This window comes from Danio rerio, chromosome 7, assembly GCF_049306965.1.
Source record: "Danio rerio strain Tuebingen ecotype United States chromosome 7, GRCz12tu, whole genome shotgun sequence".
NCBI lineage: Eukaryota > Metazoa > Chordata > Actinopteri > Cypriniformes > Danionidae > Danio > Danio rerio.
In genome coordinates this window covers 44,809,173-44,829,285 of record NC_133182.1, presented here as the reverse complement: position 1 = coordinate 44,829,285, position 20,113 = coordinate 44,809,173, and the positions used below count along the sequence as shown (strand labels likewise).

Below are 20,113 nucleotides of genomic sequence, written 5' to 3'. Positions count from 1 at the left end.
TGATGATTAATGATTTAATTACTGATCAAGAATTTAGTCACAAACAAGTTTATCCTATTTAGTTATGTATGTTTGATCATCAGAGGCTGCTGTGTACGCTTTATCAGACCTCAAATTTCTCTCTCGAGTGCCATTTACACTTGCTGTTCCACCCGAGGGCGCTGTCGACTGACTGACTAACTGAATGACCGGCTAACTGATAACCCCACTCACCCTCTTCCCTAAAATGGATAGTGTTTTCAAAAGCACCGATTGACCCACCCACCCCCTTCCCTAAACCCAATTAAAAGGAAAAGACCATTTTTTCAGATTTTATTACATTCTCACTCTGGTATTTACTTGTTTAATTCTTTTTTTTTTTTTTGGCTTTTGTTTTTGTCTTACCTGCTTTCTGGAACTGGGGTCCGTTCTTCGTACGTGGATTACTCAGTTAGCTGGATTTGGATATTGACGATTTGACACGATCCAGGATCGTTTCGTTCTTCAAAGCTGATCCGAGAGTTGTTGTCATGGCAACAGATCTGCTAGGTCAAACCTGATCGGGAGCAGGTTCAAATCATATAAACAGGATTAGATCGGCTCAGTTCAAGCAAAGATAATACAGAAAGTATGTACCGAGTTCTGATATTTTCTTACAGTAAAAGTTATATACACTTGGGAAAATAGTAGTTTTTAACTATATATTTAAAGTTATAGTCATTAATAAAATAAATAAAGTTTTACATATTAATAAAACGTATGCAATCTGCACCCTCGAAATGAAAGTACAAAGACTGCCACCTGGTGGTGCAAAGAGAAAACTTATTGATATGAACTTTTTAGATCGCTTTAGTACAAATTGTGTATAATAGAAATGCACAATATGTGACTTTTTTTTAAAAGCAATAATACATTTATGCAGTCATAAACATGTTTTGACAGTTAATATGCCAGTGATTTGATGCTTCACAAAAGTTGCAGACGCCTTTACCAATATCAAAATGCTTTTGGAAACAACCAGTTATTCTTTACACCGATTAAAAAACTGTACTATAATAAAGAAAATCTTTTCTAAATGTAGAACTAAATACATTGATTTGCATTGAAATACATGATGAATACTCTTGTCTTGACAAATGAAAGTGTAAAGCCTGCAGCTCACAACAAATGTGAAGTTACTGCGTGTCATATTTAACAAGCCGTTTACTGCTAATTTGATGTAATTTTGCTCACATGGATAATTGAATATTAATCAGATGATGTCATTACGCTGCTGTGCCGTCAGCCAATCGTTGCATTGCTGATCATGATTTCGAGGATCGATAGATCCCAGGGGTCCGTTCTTAGTACCTCGCTTAAATGATCTAAGATTATTTGGCAGATCCTGGATCTTTTCATCTCGATAACTGATCTCTCGCTAATTTGGTTCTTCAAACAAGTTCGCCAATCAGATTAGAATGTCTGGATAAACTGATCTGAGATCGCTGCGTGTGTTGTAAAGGACAGATCTATCGATCCTCGAAATCATGATTAGCTATGCAGCGATTGGCTGACGGCACAGCAGCGTAATGACATCATCTGATTAATATTCAATTATCCATGTGAGCAAAATTACATTAAATTAGCAGTAAACCGTTTGTTAAATATGACACGCAACAACCTTCCACATTTGTTGTGAGCTGCAGGCTTTACACTTTCTTGTGTCAAGAGTATTCATCATGTATTTAAATGCAAATCAGTGTATTTAGTTCTACATTTAGAAAATATTGTCTATATTATAGTAGCCGTTTTTTTAATCGGTGTAAAGAATAACTGGTTGTTTACAAAAGCATTTTGATATTGGTAAAGGCGTCTGCAACTTTTGTGAAGCATCAAATCACTATTAACTGTCAAAACATGTTTATGTTTGCATAAATGTATTATTGCTTTAAAAAAAATCCCATATTCTGCATTTCTATCTTACACAACTTGTATTAAAGCGATCTAAAGCGTTCAATTCAATAAGTTTTCTCTTTGCACCACCAGGTGGCAGTCTTTGTACTTTCATTTCGAGGGTGCAGATTGCATAAGTTTTATTAATATGTATAACTTAATTTATTTTATTAATAACTATAACTTTATATATATAGTTAAAAAATATGTACCATTTTCCCAAGTGTATATAACTACTACTGTAAGAAAATATCAGAATTCAGAACATACTTTCTGTATTATCTTTGCTTGAACTGAGCCGATCTAATCCTGTTTATATGAATTGAACCTGCTCCCGATCAGGTTTGACCTAGCAGATCTGTTGCCATGACAACAACTCTTGGATCAGCTTTGAAGAACGAAACGATCCTGGATCGTGTCAAATCGTCAATATCCAAATCCTGCTAATTGAGTAATCCACATACGAAGAACGGACCCCTGTTCTTCACCAGACTTAAGCCCTGTTGCCGCGGTCAACTCTGCTCTGCATCTCAAGTCTGCCGAAATACATGTCGAGCAACCTGACAAACTGGTAACAGCGGTAAGCAGTCCATATGGAGGTAAGCTGGTAATCATGAAAAGAAAACAGTGTCATACCACCCCATAACATTCGTTTTAAAGATGAAATGCAGCCATATGTACTTCTGGCTACATAATTCATGCTCTCCAGGGGTCCGTTCTTCGTACTTGGATAACTCAGTTGGCTGGATTTGGTGATTGACGATTTGACATGATCCAGGATCGTTTCGTTCTTCAAAACTGATCTGAGAGTTGTTGTCATAGCAACAGTTCTGCTTGCTCAAACCTGGTCGGAAGCAGGTTTAATTCATAAAAAACAGGATTAGATCAGCTTAGTTCAAGCAAAGATAATACAGAAAGTATGTACCAAATTCTGATATTTTCTTACTGTAGTAGTTATATACACTTGGGAAAAAACGAAAACATTTTTTTAAACCTATATAAAGTTATAGTTATTAATAAAATAAATAAAGTTATATATTAATAAAACTTATGTAATCTGCACCCCTGAAATGAAAGTACAAAGACTGCCACCTGGTGGTGCAATGAAAATCTTATTGATATGAACTTTTTAGATTGTTTTAGTATAATTTGTGTATGATAATAGACATGCACAATATGTGACTTTTTAAAAGCAATAATACTTTTATGCAGTTATAAACATGATTTAACAGTTAATATGACGATGATTTAATGCTACATAAAAGTTGCAGACACATTTACCGGTAACAAAGTGCTTTTGTAAACATCCAGTTATTCTTTACACCAATTAAAAAAAAGCGGCTACTATAATAATACTATGGGTACTATAATAAGAAAAATCCGCTCTTACTGTAAAACTAAATAACTTGCTCTTGACACATTAAAGGGCCAATCATGCAGCCCACAACAAGGTGTAAAGGTATTGCGTGTAATATTTAACAAACCGTTTCCAATTAATTTTATGTAATTTTGCTCACATGGATAATTGAATATTAATCAGATGATGTTCATGATTTCAAAAATCGATAGATCAGTCCTTTACAACACACACGATCTCAGCGAACAGCTGATCGTGAACAGCGATCTCAGATCAGTTCATCCAGACATTTTAATCCGATTCACGAAGTTGTTTGAAGAACCAAATTAGCCAAAGATCAGTTATCAAGATTAAAAGATCCAGAATCTGCCAAATCATCTTAGATCATTTAAGCGAGCTATGAAGAACAGACCCCAAAAATGAATATAGGGCTATGCTTTCAGAATGAGCCTATGTTTGTGTGTTTTATGCACATTTTCAAAATCTATGCATAAATTGTCATTTGCAATAAGCATTTTGTTATGTTAGCAATATTCCCAAGCGGTCCTAAAAAGGTGGATGGAAGCAGCTACTGTCAACGTATTAAGAATAGTCAGGCTAAGAATGTGCATGTAAATTCACTCATTACATTTCGGTTTCTGATCAGACTGCATTTGTTTATTTAAAGGCTGGTGTATTGTCATTTTTGTGTACAGTGAAGAATGATTTTGTGTTTTGTTTCTGATGTAGCTAGCTGTATGTGTCATCTTTCTGAAGGATGGCAGTGGCAGAAATGAGCTGGAGTTTATTTTTAACAAGGTCTACAGTCATTTCAGTCTGACCTTCAGTTTGTGTAGCTTATTTGTGAGCGGGCTGTTTTGTGAACCTGTCAAAATGTAATTTAGGCTGCGTAAAGAGGCTGTTATTGAAGGACTTTGTAGTTAGCAACTACACTGGACCTGAAGCAGCTTGTAAAATACTACCATTTAAGTCTCCTTTGCATGGCTTGATATTAAGGCTTGTCGAGTAGACTTTTAAAGGTGATGTCGCATAGAAATTTCACTATTGTAGATTTTATTTTTGTATTAAATTTAGTTTCCTCTGTGTCTGCCAGCTCAGAAAATGTGCATGCAGTAAATTTACTATAAAACCAGATTAATAATCTCAGCAAAAATGTTTTTGTATTTCAAGAGTTCACACTTAGCTGATGATTGACAATACAGCTAGTTTGGTGTGCTGTCCCGGGAGAGAGCCCTGAGCTTATAAGATCCTCGAGCCCTGGGCTCCCTCCCGTTGCAAGGCGAGAGGGGAGTTTGAGCTCAGGTAGTTCTCGATGACTCCCCCTCTTGCTTGTTGTAGCTAAGTGTCAGATATGGATGCTGAAAGGTGTACTCAGAGTTTAGCTAAAGTATTTGGATTAATTGTTTAGAGTGCTTGTTTGTTGAACTGTGGGAAGAAACCGGAGGACCCGGGGAAAACCCACGCGACCACGGGGAGAACGAGCAAACTCCGCACAGAAATGCCGTCTGGCTTGGAAAGGAATTAAACCAGGGGCATTCTTGCTGTAAGGCAACATCGCTAATCGCTGGCCACCGTGACGCCCGTTTGAAAGGAGGGAAAGTAGGGTTGGGCGGGGGGGTTTCTTCAAGACGAAGATATTGAGATGAGAAAAGTCTGATTATTTATAATGAGTTAAGAATCGTCTGATTGGACAATCAATCATCAGCTAAAGTTGGAACAGCTGTGAACAATCATAAGCATGTGATCCTCTCTAAATTTGTTTATAAATAAACTTCACTTATAAGATGTCTAATAGACATCTAAACATGGTCGTCTTGGCTAAAACAAGGCTAAATTTTATCTGTCAGTGATAATTTAATAGACGTCTATGAATAGGCCAAAACTAGACTAGTCATCAAATGAACAGAAATGAAGGACTAGGTCAAGGTCAAAGTCAAATTTATTGTCTCCTGTAGGAGAAGTTTGTTTTAGAAAAAAAGGTTCTACTGTACATAGACACAAACAAGAAAACATAACATACATACACATTAGAAATCTATTTCTAAAATACTTCCTAATATAAATATGATTCCATAAAATCAATAATTAAAAATAAATAAAATAAAATACAATGTGCCCCCACTGCCCTTTGTTATGCCAACCAATCCAGTTATGTTAATATATACCCTACTTGCTCTTTGATCAATTTAATTGAAAAAAATAAAAAATAAAAATCAACACATTTGTTTATATCTATTATACTTGCATAAACGGACCCTGTTTCATCTGCCCGAATTCATCAGCTCCTACCCCAAAGACAGCACATGTAAAGAATCAGATAAAATCTTGTTGGCTTGTTGGATTGTGCACAACTTAAAGATGTCTTTTAGCGAACCAAGTGTTTTAATTCCCATAATTTTTTTTCCTGCCACACTCGTTAGGTTATTTACTTGGGTTAAACTTTACTTTAGTTGGAATTACACATATGACGTCTGTCTAATCGGTCCATGTGATGACTAGTCTAGTTTTTGGCCCAAGTTTTAAGGTGTTTAAAAGTTTTAAGACACCCTTGTTTTAACTAAGCTGTCTATGTTTAAATGTCTATTAGATGTCTGTTAAACACAAAAAAAAAATAATAATAATTATGTGCCTGCCTACAAGGACTCCACCCTACTCCCACCCATTCTTGTAAACAAAGTAAAGCTGTTAACAATGGTGCCTTTTGTTTCTCTGAATTTGAGCATCGAATCAAAGCTGGAATAGCCTGCTCTGTATTCAGATGCACTGCCTCACAGGTGTCCTCACACAGAATCCCAGCTTCAGAAAGGCAACAGAGAAACGGCTTAATTGTCAAAATGAAAGGAATATCCCAAAAAGAGTGTGTAAAATGTATTTGTGTGTGCTAAACATTTTAGTTGGACTGCTTTTAAAACCTTAGGAAATATAAAGCTGGACTTGAATTAGAAATGCATTTATGTGATGTAGCTATAACCAGTGTTGGTGAAAATTACTTTTGAAAGTAATTCATTATAATACTGAGTTACTTCCCATAAAACTAGTTTCATTACTTAGTTAGTTTTTATGTAAAGTAATGCAGTAAGTCACTTTTGGGTTACCTTTTCTTAATAGCTCCGCATTTAATGACACACTGGAGAACCTACACCTTCATTTACCTTAAAAAATAAAAATATATATAAAAAAATAATAATAAAAAATAGAATAATGTTACCTTGTGAGAACTTCCCAATGCTACTGTATATATGCCATATTTAAAGATTAAAGAAAGTTGAAAGCAATGTTTTTGTATTTTTGACTTATTAGTTTAATAAAATCACTGTCCATTAAGACAATTCCCATTTCTTCCAATAACAAGAACACTTCCATCACAGAAATGTAAGGCTCTGCCACGTGGCACGTGGAGCTCATTCTCTTATTGAGTGGGATTCATCATGATTACACAAATTTTAACTTGAATATTATTACTTTTTTTTTTTAAGTAATGCATTATTTTACTTGTTACTTAGAGAAGTAATGTTATTACATAACTCGTGTTAATTGTACATTATCAACACTTGTTATAACTACAATTAGTGTGAAAGATGTAAGTCACTTGTTTGTTTATTTTGGTTATTGCTAAAAAATGACAGCATTAGCACCCTTGTGTTTAGAATCAGATCATCAACTTTCCATATGCAGAGGTGTGATTGTCAGTGTGATACAGTGGTTTTCATAATGACCAGTATAGACTGTGCAGATGAGCAATTCAATCAAGCAGTGTCACTTTTACTTATATGTATGGATGTTTGTTGGAAAACATCTTGCACTGGTAATGGCAGGCTGCAATGACAGCAGATAATTATACTCGCCACCTAATGTAAGTTAGACACATGAAAGTTCATTTCACTTGCCCGGATGGATGAATAACCTGATTTAAATATCAATTATCAAAAATAAATAAATAAATAAATAAATAAATAAATAAATAAATAAATAAATAAATAAATAAATAAATAAATAAATAAATAAATAAACACAATAGGACATTATCAAAACTTTGGCAAAAAGTTGTCTGTTACATTCAGTGTAAACTTTGATTTCGATATTTCATTGATGGTAAGGTCTCACTATCTGAGAGAAATCAGAACAAATGAGTGCAACACCACATATATATATATGTATAAGCTCAAAACATAAATTATAGCTATCTTTCATGCATGATGAGCAATACAACATTACTGTTTTTCCTTGAAAAACAAACTCTATTGCATAAGTGACATTGATTTATATTGAAAACAAACCCAATCCTTGAGTTTTATTTGATGCAGTGGCCCATTTAACCAGAAATAAATCATCAGCAGGTGTTTCTTAACATAGCAGTTATTACTTTATGAAATTCATTACATACTCGATTGATGATATTATTATACAAATTAGTACTGTGAAACTGTCTGCTACAGGGTTGGACATTGTCAAAAGATAAACTTCACACTTTCTCATCAGAAGTTTCTGCAAAAGAGTCTAAAGGATCCTTTGAATTCTACAGTCCCTAGGGTGACATTTGATAGCAACATGCCAGGCTAAAATTCAAGCATCTGCAAATTTCATCTTTAAATTCATTGTTAAAATCTTGGCAAACTATGACACGTTATCAATGTCTAATAAAAAAAAAAAAAAAAGCTAATTTGTGGTTTTATGACTTTGCAATTAGAATAGTGTAATGCACTGACAACTTCAGCTCAAAATGTAGCAGCTAGAGTACTTACTACACGTAAATAATATAATCATATTAGTCTAGTTCTGCCAACATTATGCAATAACTCACTATTAAACATTCATTCATTCATTTGCCTTCAGCTTAGTTCCTTATTTATCAGGAGTCGCCACAGAAGAATGAACCATCAACTAACCCAGTACTGGCAAACACTCTCACATTCACAAGCGCACTTAAACACTAAGGCCCATTTTGTTTTACCCACTTCACCTGGCTGTGGAGGAAAACCAGAGCACCCAGAGGAAACCCACATGAACACTGGGAGAATATGCAAACTCCACACAGAAATATCACTTGCCGAGTCGGGACTCAAGCCAGCAACCTTATCGCTTTGGGGTGACAGTGCTAACCACTCAGCCACCATGCTGTCCCTATTAAACATTGAATGGCTTTGCTCTCCAGAGTTCGAGTGAGCTGCTGCTGTATTACACCCTTTCATATCCACTATGTTCAATAAAGTCTGGCCGACTGATTATACCTAGAATATCAAACTGACAATATGCAGGCTTTTTTGCAAAACAAAAACACAAAACTTTAAACTATTCAAATCTCCAAAGCAATTGTTGTGCTGCATTCATCAGGACAATGGGTAAAACTTCACAAAAATATCCTGCAAGAAGAATAGCTTCTATGCTCATTTTAGTTTGTCCGTCTCACCACATCCTGAGCTTAAATGTTGGATCTTATCCAAAACAAGAGCAGATGGTTGTCATGTACAAAGGATGAACTCAACACGGTCAGAGAGAGGACATTGATGAGTTAAGAACGCAAGAATGATTCCTGCAAAAACCTCAGTTAAAGACAGACTCTATTGATCCATTTGCATTGTCTAAACACCCACCTGGAACCTAATGCACCTTCACCACAATAGACCCTGATGATACTTTATTTTGATGGTCCGTTTGTTGAATTTAAGTTACATTGCATCTACATGCCAACTAATTCTCATTAAATTATAAATAGAATGTTATGGTTGGGGTTAGGTTTAGTGTAAGTCAACATGTACTTGCAAAGTTTCTTTATGTCTGTTGAAGGAGCAGAATCAACAGATTTTAAGTAGACCATCTACTAATACTCATCAAAATAAAATGTTTTCTAGACCCTTATCATTCTTAAGGCCACGGGCATCTTTTACCATTGCTGGAGCTGCTCTTCAGTGGATCATGTTTCAACTACACTGAAATACAGCAGCATTGAACCACTATTTTGCTTTCTGCCTGTTATAGTGAAAATATTACTATTAATCTGAAATCTTAATATTAATCTTATCAATATTAATCTGAAATATTGCTATGGTTTTTTATCTTTTTTGTCTGATAATCTATGTAAAGCAGCTTTGACACAACCAGCATTGTAAAAAAGCGCTATAGAAAAAAAGGTCCCACTTTATATTAAGTGTCCTTAACTACTATGTACTTACATCAAAAAACAAATACAATGTACTTACTGTGTTTGTAATGTATTTGAGAACACTTGTGGTGCTTATGAGTTGGGATAGAGGTTGGGTTATGGACAGGTTTGGTGGCATGGGTAGGTTTAAGGGTGGGTTATAACAGTGTATTTACAAATGTATTTACAAAAGTTAACTACAGATGTAATTACATACATGTACTTAAGCAAGCATAAGTACACAATAAATACATGTATTTACTTAATAAGTACATTGAAACAAACTATTAGTTCCTGTGTAAGTACATATTAGTTAAGGCCACTTAATATAAAGTAAGACCGAAAAAAAAGGACCTGACCTGACTTATACAGTCACTGACATTTAGACATTACAGACTTATGAAAAACAAAACGTTTTAAACAAAGATCACAACTTATAAATTATGCCTTTCTGAGCAACACTTTTTTCAGTGCAAATTTTACTGGCTTCAGTTCACTGACAGTACTCTAAGCAAATTTATTGGTAAAATGTAAGTATTTGAAACAAAAAGAAGGATAGGTTTAATTTTCTTTTTGGAAAGTAAGGTTTTTACTCTGACAATCTAATGACTGACCCAACAGATAAGCATATGCCAAGATTAATGTCAAGCCTTGCTTTACTTTACAGTTTGAATACTTTTAATAGACCACAACAAACAAAGCTTGAATCCAAGAATGTAAAATGTACTGGTACGTGCTGAGACAAACACAAGATAAACAATTTGATGCATTTTCAGCAGGAACAATTAGTTGATAAACGTCCTGCAGTTAGTGTTATTATGAAATCAGACAGTGCTGAGATGACTAAGAGCCTGCATAACATAAACACGTACTAATTATATGTACATAATGCCCAGATGTTTTCTCCTTGTCTAAGTGTCAGTTTTTTGGAATGCTGCAAAGTAGACTACATTGATTAACACACTAAATGCCTGTTCAGACCAAAAAAAAAAAAAAAAAAAGAATGATTTACTGACTATTTACTTGAAACTTTTTTATTATTATTTTGAACACAAAACAAGAGATTTTGAAGAAAGTTGAAAACATGTAAACATTGACTTCCATAAGAAAAGCATATATTAAGGAAGTCATTGGTTACAGGCTTCCAGCTTTCTTCAAAGTCTCTCATTTAATGTTCAGCAGAAGAAAGAAAGTCAAACAGAGTTGGAACTAGTAAAAGGTGAGTAAAAGATGATAGAATTGTCAGTTTGGGGTGAACTATGACTTTAATGCATGCAATTTGGAAACTTCTAAAAATCCATCATATTGCTATTAAGAGTTTCAAAGTTTGAAGCCACTCAGTCACTTTCCTTTGACATATTTCATTCTTTATCAGGGGTTGGCACAGCAGCATGCTCTTCCAGTTACCCTGGCTCGTGTTTGACAGTAAAAAGAAAAGCACAGTAAAAAGACCTTTATATTACAATAACATGTGGGTGGCGCAGTATAGTGCTGTCATCTCACAATAAGAAGGCGTGGATGCAAGAGTGTATCAATGTTTCCCAGAGATGGGTTGCGGCTTGAAGGGCATTGTGTAAAACATATGCTGGATAAGTTGGCGGTTCATTCCGCTGTGGCAACCCCTGATGAATAAAGGGACTAAGCTGAAAAGAAAATAAATGAATGAATATATAAAATGTGTTTCAACCCAATTTTGGAAAACATCTGAACAATCCAAACCTTTGTGTTTGTAAGTATGGATTTTACTTAAATGTTCTGTGTAATAAAACAACATCAACTCTGAAAACTGAAGAAAAAGGCCCGGGATAGACTTTGACACCCATTTGTCCCCTTTCCTGAACTTTTCTTCCCCTCTGGTATTGACAAATACTCAGGTGTGACTGGTAACAAGGTTTTGTTCATTATCTTTGATACATTTTGATTAAATCCCAACAGATGAGTAAATCTTTAAGTCACAAGTTAAATTTAACAAACTAACCATTCATTGCTCTCCTAGGGTATTTAAAGAGAAGGACGAAATGTCTTGGGGTTGCAAGTCCGCATCCAGACCGGCCCGTAATGAAGAGCTCTCAAGCTCAACACTATGTATAATTTAGATTTGCATCTATAATCTTTGAGTAATTGATATTGTGCATTTACTTCTGAGTTGGCTTTTATTGTTTGGTTCTGTAATTGGCATGAGACACTTGTATCTGGAAAATAAACGTTAACGTTTTTGATTAATTCTAGAGTCTCCCGAATTTGTTGTATCCAGTAGATTAAGTGGAGTCTGCGCTACAATTATGATGTGACATGATTGTATTGATTTTCGAGGCTCATTTGAATGTATGTAGCATTTCTGCATAGCAGCATGAAGACCTTGTAATCATTTAATCGCTGATATAAGCAAATTACTTAATTTACTACTCTTTTAGTACTCTTTTACTACTCTTTTTAGGAGGCAACCAGACTACTTGAGTATTCATTAACTCAACATCCTCTGACTAACTTCAGAGTGACGAGATGTCTGAGAACTCTAAGCAGAATTGGTAATGAACGTGCAATTACATATTTCAGACCCAAGAAAATATCAAAATCAAAATTGTTTCACAACTAAACATGTCACGACTAAACTATATATATATATATATATATATATATATATATATATATATATATATATATATATATATATATATATATATATATACATAATAACTGGTCAACCACAGCAGTTGTCTTCTTCTAGTTCTGAAAATGTGAAGTACTTAATGACAACAGAAGCTGTAACAATATACATTTTTTTTTTTATTCCAACACCTTCATTTCCATCAACTCTTTGAAATGAATATTCTACACAAAGCATAACAGGATGATCCCATTATATGTTATCTTATATTCTTGTGTTTATTAAAACAAAATTTGCAGCTGGAAAGGCATCCTCTGTGTAAAAACATATGCTGGATAAGTTGGCGGTTCATTCTGCTGTGGTGACCCCAGATTAATAGAGAGATTAAGTCGAACAGAATAAGAATTAACAAATGAATCAATAAATAAAATAGAGTCCAGTTTATTGTTATTAAAATAGGCTATAGGCCAGACATGCCCAAACAAGGCCCGCAGGCCAAAGTTGGCCTGTGGTAACCTTTGATTTGGCTCACCATACCATCTGAGAAGAAAGTTAGAATGAAGTGAAGGTTTGAGGCAAATGCCTTTAACAGAGATTGTAATTTCTAATTTAAAAAAAATTACAGTGGGTAGTGGGTAGCAGGATACCCTCACAGCCAGAAGGTCGCAGGTTCAAGCCCCGGCTGAATCAGTTGGGATTTCTTTGCCGAGTTTGCATGTTCTCCCCATGTTCACATGGGTTCCCTCCGAGTTCTCCACACTCCAAAGACATGCGGTATAGGTGAATTGAATAAGCTTAATTGGCCGTAGTGTATGTGCATGAATGAGTGTGTATGGATGTTTTCCAGTGATGGGTTCCAGCTGGAAGGTCATCCACTGCGTAAAACATATGCTGGATAAGTTGGCGGTTCATTCCGCTGTGGCTAAGCTGAAAAGAATGAATGAATGAATGGATGAATATCTACCTCAAATGAACACATGCAATATGTAATAAAGTCAATAATAAAATAAATAAATAAAGGCTGAGTTGTAATACAATGTTGAGTCAACTATCAATAAACACAACTATTGGGTTGAAAAAAGTGTAATTTAGATACATTTAAATGAATATAATTAACCCAACATGTCCATGTTTTATAAACATGTATTAATGGTGTTACATTTGGTTAAATAACAGATGCACTGTTTTTTTTTTACATTATATATTTCATGATCATTTCATAAACAGAGCTATAACTTGGCAATATCCCTATACCTAAACTAATAATTACCATATGTACAGTAACTGTACTTTCTTAGGTAAGTACATGGTATATATGGTACTGTAAAATCAAGTTCAACCACCTTAAATATACAGCAAATAGCGATGCTATATGCATACATTTAATTTCAAATGCCCTCCTCTGATTATTCTGCAGTGATAAAAAGTAAATGATTATGCTTTTATGAAAGCACAGAGCAGAGTAATACATTCGGCTCCTCTATTACTTCATAAAGCATCTGCAAGTTTTAATGCTGGTCGTGCTCATCATTCTAGCTTGCTGTTTATGTGGTTGGATCACAATTTGCGCATTCAAATTAAACGGATCCCAGGAACAACATTTTGTGCTTGTTTATTTCATTGCCAGAAAAAAACAAAAAAAAAAAAAAAACAGAATACATACCATATTTTCTAAGACTGCTTGAGTAACCTCAAAGAGATGCACAGAAAATAACATGAACAAATCATTCAAGCGTTCTCTTGTATCCCAGCCAATTAACTGGTGCGCCACAGAAAAAAAATGATAGCCAATCCACAGCCCTGATTATGGCATCAGACAGATAAAAGCAGCACATAGATCATTAAACAACTCGCTAGCAGTTCAGGAAAAGCCCAGTTTCCCTGTATTAATTTACAGCCAATGGGAGGGGGACAGAAAAATCTCCTAGGTGATGTACAGTAATAGCCGAGCAGATTGCCGTATTGGAGGGAGTCGGGGTTTGCTGATAGCAGCTCAGGCTTCTGCTGTGAGTGGACAGCAGAGAGTGATAGGGAAGGAGCCCAGACTCTTTGCCTACAATGCAGATCATTAGAGGCAGGATGGCCTGGCGGGCGTCATACCTCACTAGCCTCAGATGGCACAGAGCGAGCCGAGCTGTTCAGCTGGCAGAGGAACTGGCAGGGCCAGGTGAGTTTGGCTCCTCCAGCCCGTCTTGATACCCTCCACTTCACGCACTCCCTCCTCTTTCTCCCAGCATGACTTGCCCAGTGAGTCTGGTTACCCCTGAATGAGCAGTGAGTTGGGCGTTGAGCTTGGCACGGCTGGATTTGCATGATTAGGTACTCTCCCTTCTATCACGCCAGACTCCTTTGACCTCTGCTTTGTTCAGGCAGGGAAGGTGAACACATTTTATTCAAAACTACATAAAGAATGCATCTCAGCTTTACAACACACATTTTCTACATTCAGAAAGAAAGAAAGAAAGAAAGAAAGAAAGAAAGAAAGAAAGAAAGAAAGAAAGAAAGAAAGAAAGAAAGAAAGAAAGAAATTTGTGAAGTGATGACTAAAAATATAAACCCTGTTGAGGTAACGCAAGTAAACACTTTATGGTGTTTTTAAATTAAGCTTTTTATTCTTAAGGGGAAACCTGAAATTCAAAACAGCATAGCTCTGTGTGTGTTTGGTTCAAGTGTTTGGTTCTACAGCAGGACAATGATCAAAGCAAAAAAAATAAAAATAAAAATAAATAATAATAATAAAAAAAAACCTTTGGACTTTGGAATGGCGTACTGCATGTGCTGAACGAAATCCAATTGAGATGCTGTGGCTTGAGCACTTTTGGGATTTACACCTACCTACTGTAACTTTAAATAGTAACAATTTTTGACTCCAGTGAGCTACAAACTGAAATTAGGCATAATTGGAAAGAAGACACTTTGTGCTTTACTAAAAATATATATAAAGTTATACTTTAGGAATTAATTGGACAAAAATTGCACTTTGTTTAATACTTGTTTTTTCATATACAAACACAGGAAAACATTAATGTAATGACCTAGGAAAAATAAACCCGAAAGCCAAGGGTCTCATGAGTTTATATTTCAAATTTGATTAAGAAAGCATGCAAAATGAGATTTCTGCACAAAGTTTTCTGTGGCTACTTCAGTGTCCTTCTTTCCCTCACCGTCAGAGGCATTTTCTCTAAAATGACCTTCCCAATCTAAAACAGTAACAGTTGCTGAATAATTTGGTCAATTTTTGGAGAGAAGACACTTTAGGCTTTACTATACATCACCTAACGTTTATAATGCTTAAAATGAAAAAAAAAAAGAAAAGTTATCAATGTTTAAGTAATGTAAAAAAAAAAAATAATTAACCCCATTAAACATTTTATTAATTCATAAACAAATATATGGAAATTAGTCTTGGAACAATACAGGAAAGTAATAGATCAAAAGTCACATGTCTCCTGAGTATATGTTTTGAATTTGATGGCAATATCATGCAAATTAACATTTCTGGAATATTTTTTTCTGAGACATTGTGTTGTGAAGAACGCATGTACTGAAGTTTTCTAACATTCATTCTTTAATTTTCTTTTCAGCTTAGTCCCTTTAATAATCTGGGGTCGCCAGAATGGAATGAACTGCCAACTCATAGCATATTATACATATTATACAGCAGTTTTTTATGCAGTGTATGCCCTTCCAGCTGTAACCCATCACTGGGAAACATCCACACACACCAATTCACAAACATACACTACGGACAATTTAGTCTACAATTCACCTATATGTCTTAGGACTTGTGGGGGTTTTTAACAACTATTTTAGTAATTTTCCACACCACTTTTTTTGTTTTTTTTCATTGTAAAATAATATACTGAAATGTATAGTAAGAGTGATGTATTTAAGCACAAAAAAGTGGTTCATACTCAAAACCTCCAACAGTGTGTGGCTGAATTACAACAATCATGGCAAGATGAGTGGTTCAAAATTCCACCACAGCACTCATTGCAAGTTATTTAAAATGCTTGATTGCAGTTGTTGCTGCTCAGGGTGGCAAATAAATTCTCACACAGAGCTAAGTTTTATATTTTGTTTTGCTTTAATAATAAAAACCTTCAATTCTAGACTGCATTATATGTTTACTTGTGTTACAAGTTTAATAATCTGATTTATGTGTGATAGGAAAAACACTTTTGCACACCACTGTATACATACATTCTCAGAAATAAGGTACACAAGCTGTCACTGGGCTGGTACCTTTACAGAAGTTAAAAATGTGTATTTTAAAGGTCCATTTTAATATCTCAAGGGTACATATTAGTACCTTAAAAGTACAAAATTGTTCTTTTCAATTTTTTTAGGTATTAATATATACTTTTGAGGTTCCAATAAGGACCATTTAATTACAAATGTGTACCTTTTGAAAAGGTACCACTCCAGTGACAGCTTGTGTACCTTTATTTCTGAGAGTGTACAGCAGTAGTTAGTACTGGGGGTAATGCATAAGTACCTGTAATGTGAGTTATATAATAATATTACTTTTTTAAGTAATGAGTAAAGTAATGCTTTACTTTAACAAATTATGTAATACAATTTGAGTATTTTTTATGCAATAAATAAATAAAGAAATAAATAAAGAAATAAAAATGCTAGTTACGTTTTAGCTTTTAAATAATAAATTGCTAAATTACAATTAAAGTACATTTCCGAGTAATGTGTTGAAGCTGGAAGGCTTGGCTGTATAAAACATATGCTGGATAAGTTGGTGGTTCATTCCGCTGTGGCGACCCCTGATAAATAAAGGGACTAATCAGGAAAGAAAATGAATGAATTAATTAAAGTATTCATGTTGAATCACACACCCAATGAGAGAATGTGCTTCCCGTGCACAGACAAGAGACCAAAATGGCAGAGCCTTATATTTCTGCGATGGAAATATTCAGACGCAATCCCACGCCAATTCGTAACTTCAAATCACTTTTTATTGTCACATCATCAGCAGCACGTGTGCTATGATGAGTGAAAAGCTTAGCTTTTTGATTTAGTGGCTAACTCGCATGAATTCGTACAATCTAATTCGTACAATTTAGTACGATTTGCTCATCACCCAATGGCTTGGCTGTCATGCCTCCTTTTTAAAATCATACATTTTCGTACGACTGAACTCATACGAATTTGTACGAATTAGCCTCTAAACTGACAAAACATAAAATACTTACGTTTCCTCATGAGATCAGACTGAATGTTCTCAAAATTATGAACGCACTGATGAAAAGGAAAAGGGGATTGTCTTAATGGACAGTGATTTTACTTCAATAATATGACAAAAAGTACAAAAGTTGCAAACACATTGGTATAAACTTTCATTAATCAGTTTATATGGTATATAAATGATTATATTTTGAAGTTGCAAGTTCTGAAAGAAAGCAAGCCTTAGCTAGGTTAGAAAAAGTAACACAAAAGTAATGTAATGCATTACTTACCAAAAAATGTAACTCAGTAACGCAAAAAAGTAAAAAAAAAAAATAAATAATAAAAAAAAAACTCAATATTGTAATGCATTATTTTCAAAAGTAACTTTCCCCGGCACTAGTAGTAATAATTTAATTAATTATGATTGATTGATTGACTGATTGATATTTTTTCATGTGCAAAAAATGTTAAATAACAAGCATTTATTTATTTATTCATTCATCCATTCATAGTAATCACATAATCTTACCACATGCTAACGTATTATTCTTTTTTTTTAACAACATGTTAAATAACATGACATTTTCAGAGTTCCTAAAGTGAGATTTTTAAAACCACATGAAGCCAACATCAATCCACAGCACAGACTTCTAAGGACCTGGCACATGTGACTAGATTTAAAAAAAAAAGATGTTCCCTTTTTGAAAAAACACTCTTATGCGTCATTGACCCATCTATATCAGAGCTCTCCCTCTATAACTTCATTGTTCCTCCCTTTTATTATCTTTTCAGTTTGACGAAGCAAGCCAGAGGAATATCAATATGCTCAGTATGTGTTATACATTTAGACTGGGTGACTTAACACACTCCAGGGGCATTTCATCCACCTACGGTCTCTTTTCTTCTCCCATCAGTTGTCACAGTCTTTGATGCTGAGAGAGCAAACACATTCGGGTAATGCAGGATATATATGTGAAGTCGGGGCTTTGAGATCCCAGCCTCACGCTGTTTTATGAGGTTTGTTGTGAGAGTATCTGCGGAGTTAAGGGAAGTTAAAACACAGAAGCTGTCAAATTACCTGTCATACCTGCTTGTTTGTGCAGTTGTGCGCTCTGCAGACTGCCAGTAAACATTCTCATCAATTAGCCTCTTTTTTTTTTTGCACTGCCACTTGCTCCCGGAGCAGTTTAAAAACATATCTGTAACAGTCGAAGCAGACATAACAAGCAGTCCTGCTGAGGTGTGCGAGTCCGTGTGCTGAGAAACATCTACTCCAAACAGGGAAGCCCATGTGGAGACGAGAGCATATCAAAAGCATCATTTGCTCATTGATATGCCTGGACGAGTGACCCTCTACATGCTCAAACTCGCAATGGAGTCTACTTTACAAAAACATGTACAACTTACAGTATATTGAAACTAAAATTTATTCTAACAGATATACATGTTTTATATAATTTTTCAGTTGGGGATGAACTTCACGAATCAGACACTTTGGTAAGTGTACAGATAAGCTACCCTAATAAAATTACTAAGTAGAAGTACTCCTTTTCAGTCCTTATTGAGTCAGATTACAGACATATGTTATTTTAAATGCTATTAAAACTAGAACTGTCATGATGTGGTGTTTCTATGTGTTGTTTTCCATGTGTTTGTCATGTGATTTCCCATGTGTTGTGTTCCATGTGCGTGTTTAGGTGCGTTCGACTTCATGCAGCGCTGCGCAGATCGATCGAAATCTGTCTTAAAGTGGTGCATGCTGGTTAGAAATCTTGTCCGGATTGATGCTGCGCCGACGCCACGTGACTGTCACATGTGGCATCAAAGTACCGCGACAGTGCTCCGAGATCAGACAGCAGACTCAGACCGTGCAGCTTCCGAAGAGCGACTGCAGGAGCTCTGATGACGACACCGATATTATACGATTGGCCGAGTTCACCACATGACAACAAACACGTGTATTTCGGGTTTATAATTGGACAAATTCTGATTCAAAACTTTCAAAACAAACAATTCACTTTTTACACCCTCTCTATCTTGGACACATCTTGCTTATTAAAAGACTACAAATATTTTACTGCAGTAATCATCTTTTGTTAAATAATCTGGTTATAAAGGTTAGCTTGTTTGCACAGGTTTATTTTTTTCACTTTTTTTATACAGACTATTTACTGCATTCTGCTCCATGATCGATTTAAATGATATATTTTAGTGAATAACCTAAATATGAACTCAAATAGATCTTACAGACTTGAAATAAAATAATCATCATCATTGATCCTGCCACCCTATAGCTTTCTTAACAAATTAAATTAAATAACTATTTTATTAAATGATTATAAAATGGTTTTATTATTATAATATAAATATATATTTTATTTCCTGTCTAGCAGTTTAAAGGCTACCTGCTCTTTCTGGGAAACTTCTACATAGCTCACTTATTTTACCTTTTGTTCTTTTCAACACAATCTTTTTGGATTAAAATGCTTTTTTGAAAATGCATTCATTATCCAAAATAATCTCATTTATTAAGACCTCATCAAAACACCTTGTTTTGCTTTTTACATTTGAAATTTTTATATCTATAAATGTACATATAGGCCTATGTTAACCTTTTTTAGCATATTCAATCAAGAAGTATTAGCCTAAATATTGATGTTTAACTCCTAGAATTTATGCTTATTGCTTTGTGTTTAATAGACCTGTTCGTTTTTATGTTTATATTAACCCCTCATTTCCTCTTATTTCTCTTATGCATTTGTTATTTGTTATTCATAATTCTCCCTTATTGTTTAAAAAAGAACTATAGTTCGTAGAGACTGTATTCTGTTTTATTTGTAAATGTTTTGTTTTTATAAATAAAAATAACAAAAAAATTATGATGACGCCATGTGATCGGTCATCATGACTGCAGCAA

At 34.7% G+C, this 20,113-nt stretch overlaps 1 long non-coding RNA gene across 1 annotated transcript; it reads left to right on the top strand.

Moving 5' to 3' along the window:
- Positions 1-14,032: 14,032 nt before the first annotated feature.
- Positions 14,033-19,736, top strand: LOC137496103 (uncharacterized). The gene is made up of 3 exons (XR_011016193.2): positions 14,033-14,182; positions 18,662-18,693; positions 18,894-19,736. It is a non-coding gene; the product is annotated as an uncharacterized lncRNA (long non-coding RNA).
- The last annotated feature ends 377 nt before the right edge of the window (positions 19,737-20,113 follow it).